Source organism: Poecilia formosa, unplaced genomic scaffold, assembly GCF_000485575.1.
Source record: "Poecilia formosa unplaced genomic scaffold, Poecilia_formosa-5.1.2 Scaffold233, whole genome shotgun sequence".
Taxonomy (NCBI): domain Eukaryota; kingdom Metazoa; phylum Chordata; class Actinopteri; order Cyprinodontiformes; family Poeciliidae; genus Poecilia; species Poecilia formosa.
Genome location: NW_006800172.1, coordinates 439,804 through 444,708, shown reverse-complemented (window position 1 = coordinate 444,708; position 4,905 = coordinate 439,804).

The following is a 4,905-nucleotide window of genomic DNA, read 5'->3' as shown; positions in this document are numbered from 1 at the left end:
ATACTAGTGTCCACATTGTGGGAGTGAGCCGACCAGAGCAACCTAATCCCACCTCACCACAGGGACATAGATCCTGTTTCTGCTGGCTACTACATCCTGGGGGACTCTACCTACCCGCGGAAAAACTGTCTGTTAAAAACATTCACGGACACCGGACGACTGACAAATGAGCAGCAACGCTTCAAGCAACAAGTCAGTCAAGCGAGGGTGGTGGTGGATCACGCCTTTGGCCAGCTGAAAGAGAGATGGAGCTGCCTTTTAAAGTGCAATGACTGTGACCTCAAACTGGTAAAGCGCATGGTCCTCACCTGCTGTGCTTTGCATAACTTGTGTGAGGACCATTATGCAGCCTATGACCCGTCTTGTGCTGTACCAGCAGTGGACCAAAATGTGCCCTTGCTAGAGGGGGCACAGAGAGAAGAGGAGGAACAAAATGTAAGAGATGCACTTGTGCATTACTTTGCAGGAACTGCACACAATGTAAATAAAGCTATGAAACTCATGAAATGTCTCTTTTCTTCACTAGCCATATGCTGATTAATATTTCAATTACATCTTAAGTTGCTGGTGAATGTCATCCTCTAGTTTCACGGCACGGTTCCGATGTATGCGTGTACTCTAGTTCGGCCATTTTTGCCGACATTTCTCTGTCCATTTGTTTGTTCCAAGTGGCTCCGTCCAGTTGACGCTGGAATTGACCACGGAATAATAAGCGTGGAGCTCGCCATCTCTCCTCTAACTTCTGTCTCGTCGTTGATGGAAAATGGAGGTTGAGCTGTTGTCCTGGTATACCAGGACTCTACCGGTTAGAAGCAGTCTAGTAGAAAAACGCCTTCAGAGTCACATCTTCACTTAACATGCATGGTTTTAGGACTGCAGGAGGCCCTGGAGAAATTTTGTATATGGTCATAGGGGAAGAACGCTGCACACAGAAATGTGGCAAACTCCTGACTGTGAGACGAGTGCTTTCCACCGCACAGTCTTAAAGAAAAGCAAACAGTCTCAAAATAAATGAAAATTTGACATTTATCTTCAGCTGCTCATCCTCGACAAATAAAGCCAGCAGATGTCTGATGTTACAAAGCAAACAAAGAGCAAAATATAACCTGGAACATTTTAAAATGACTTACCGCAAAAGGCTGTGTCAGTCATTAACGCCTAAAACGACTAAAAACGGAAAGTATAGAAACATAAAGGGAAGTTATCATCTTGGTGAGGTTTTTGAGATTAGGTTTTTCTACTTTTAGAGGGGCATAAAATTGCATTTACATGATCTGATAGAGTCCAAGATTGACAGAGTTCGCATCAAAGGAAGTGAATGACGCAACAACGGGGGAAAAATGTCAGCCGTTGCTCCTGACTCCTTGAGGTTTCTTATATGAGATTGCATTAGATCTACTCTTTTGTTCTCCGTTTCAGCAGTTGTTGCGTCCTAGGCCCAGACATGGCGCTCACGAAGAATATCAAATCCCTGAAGAGCAGGAGGCCCTGTGTGTTCTGGCAAATGCCGACAAATTCTCTCTCCTTGTGGGGTCTTTGAGATGTGACAGTTTGACAAGTGGAAACCTCCTGGGGCCTGGGGGGCTGTGAGGGGGGGGACGCTTCCCATAACCCACAAAGACATGAAATATGGCTTGTCAGGAAGGATCCAGGAAGGACGATGCTGACCAGACGCCACCGTCTGTGTGCGCGGAGAGAAATTAGTCGTACAGCCTGAGGCAGCAATGCATCCTAAATCTGCCGGTTGTGTACGTTTGTTCAGTGCAGTAAATGTTTCTGTTTACTGAATAGACCGCTCAAATAAGCCTTCAGCAGCAGCGGAGAGGACAATTTAAAGTGGCCACGCTTTCAATCTTAAAGCTTTTGTCCAAACATAAACACAATGCTACAAGGAAAATCTCGGACAAACAGTATTTATATTTTCTATTCAGCTCCTTGTTGGAGAGCAGATCAAAGGATACCAAGGTAAGTCTTTGGACTCTGGTACAGAGAGATGTATCTAGATGACCATCGACATGTAGAGTCCTTCCTCCTACAGACCAAAAAACATGACCGTTGGGTTAATTGGTTTCTTTGAAAGCTGTCCTCAGGTGTGAGTGTGCATTATCATCTGTCCTTGGTGTCTCTATATATAGGCACCAGTCACCCTATGACCCTGTAAGGATAAGTAGGTAAAGAAAATGAACAGATGAATTTCTGACCAACACAAAGTAGAGAAGAATTTTTATGTTAAAGAAAAATCTGTTGTCTATTTTTCTTTACAAGTTCTGTTTGGATTGGGGGGACAAGCCTTGATCTGTGATTTTCAAGGCTTGTCTCAGATTCTCAGCTGGATTTAGGAATCCTGTTGGACTGGTTGAGTCCCAGCTGTCACAGCTCTAATCCTGATGCAATAAAGACGGTTCATTGACACTTAATGCCATTTTATAGTACAATTAAGTGACTATGTTGCTTTCAGTTGTTAGAAAATTGATAAACGTATCTAACAAAACTTAAAAGAAAACAAACGTCATAATGTGACACATTGAAAATGGCCGACCGTCTCTTTAAGAAGCTGACGTTTTCCCCTCAGTTCGCCTTCAGGACTTCATCATAGCTATGTAGATCCATCATGCCGCTTATAATCGTTCATGAGATCAGGAAACCAGATGCTCCACCAGGTGTTTGCCAACTGCTGCTGCCACTAGTCTGAAGGAGCCGAGCGGAAGAGACATGGATTAGGGGTGTTCTGTGATGCAGGAGCTCAACTGAGGAGGAGCTTTGTGAGAGCAAGCAGTTAGAAACACCCGAATGGTTGCCGGGGGAGATTAAAGGACTCCTCAAACATGCGTGAAAGAATCAGAGCAACACTCCTTTAAAACATTTGTTTTAACAGTTTACTTTGCTTTTATTTTATTTTGGAAAGGCAGTTCTGGCATTGTATTGTTCAATTTTCATTTACTACTATTGTGACTAATTCTTCTTTGTGTCCGCTAAGATTTTGCTTTGTTTTCTTCTCTTTTAGTTTGTATTTCTCTCAGCCAATATTTAATATTCCCTCATTTCTTATTTGTTAGGTGAACCAACGCTTCACGTCCTTGTGTTACTACATTTGCTAATCTATGCTTACTTCTGTTAGTGGCGTAAACTTATTATTTTTGTACATTATTTTTACATGTTTGTGAATAAAATGAATGTGTCTGGGGTTGGTTTGTAGACAGTTGTCGTTTGCTAAGCTCGACTCTTCTTCTCACCTGTGTCCCACAGCATGATGCTGCTGCTTTTCTGTTTATTTAAGCTAGTGGTTGCAACCTGATCAAATGTGTCCTCCTGACTCGCTTTTGAAGTCAGGAGGACTCCAAAAATGATTCTTCCAGATTTCTCTACCAGAAGTTAAGGAGGTAAATGGTACCGCCTTCTGAGTCATGAGCCTGAGTGACTGTTCTTCTGCCCCCACTCATACCGGAGGTGAGAGGACCGGGACAGTGTGGTACGTATCACGAGTCCCAACGTGAGTCACAAGTTCACCACCGAAGCCCTTCACTTTAATAGCAGGAGTCAGGATGTCAGAACAAGGTCATTTAGTTGAAATGATGTGTCCTTCCCACACATCCTGGCTTAGAGCAACGTGGGTATTTAAAACTCCTTCCAGACGTTTGCCTCTGAAAGAGCAGCTTTATCTCAAACACAGAGGCGTATGAGTCTGGTGACCGCTACACCAACAGAAATAACCGGCGGATAATCATAACAGCTGGTTGATTCAAATTAAGAGGAAGCACGAGGTTTGTCATTGGAAAGTTTATAATACGAAGAGACAGCAGAGGAAAATAATAGGAAGCCGTGCAATGAAGTTAAAACTGGACACCAGAGTTTTTGGCGCTTGATGCGGCTAGCTGTCCTTTGTAGGGCGGGATTAGGGCCAAGATTAAGACTACGGCGCTCCCAGGGGTGGCTACCTGTACCTGTACAATAAAGCTTTCTTTTAAAGAAAGAATGTATCCACTCTGGGCATGCTAGTCGTTAGCTCCTTTAATGCTACCACCAGGCTATCCATCCAAATAGATAGCAGAAAGAAAGCAAACTGGTGGATCAACGGCCTAGCAATGCTAGTCGTTAGCCTCTCTAATGCCAACACAAGTTAGAAATGTCCTCGTCTTTTTTAATTCTTTTCTTTGTATCTTTTATTTGATAGGTTTTTATATATATATATTTGCTCCCCTTCACCTCCTCTCTCTCTCCCCCTCAGGCCTGAACATGCGGTATCCTGCACCTGCAGATGAAACACAACATTAACTCAGTGCAGATCGTTTACTCCCCCCGTCCTCTCCCTCACTCGGATTCCTCCGTTTCCCTGCTCTCTCGGTTACAGCTGGAAGGCGCTAGTGGATGGTTTGGAGCGTGAGGAATGTACGGCGACGAGCCGCTCGCAGTGAGATAAGTGGCGTTTGCGTTTCCTCCCGTGCCTAATTATGCCATTTATACCGCGCTAACGGAGGAGACGCTCCGAGCCGGTACACCAAGATTAGTGTTTTCTCTAACATTGTTTATCCCTCGGAAAGTGACGGTGGCGCACACTGCTAGCTTCAGGGAGTCACAACCGACTGAAATGTCACGCAGACAGACATTATTGCTGTCAGCGTTAAGTCAGTTACTGTACCTTCTGTTTAACTTTAAATGTTTCAGCTCATCTGAAGGAAAGAAATGAGAGGCTAAATATTTCTCCAGCTCTCTAACTTGCAGTTTGAATGGAAGTAAAGCTACAAAATGAAACCCTTGTAGAGCCGCAAAAGACTATTTTCTAAATACCTCAAATGTTTTATTATGAAAGCTCGGCAGAATTACACTAAAACGTATTTAAATTTCAGATTACAGAACAAAAGGAACCCTCTATTACAAGAAGGAAAAAATTTGTTAAATACGGAAAGT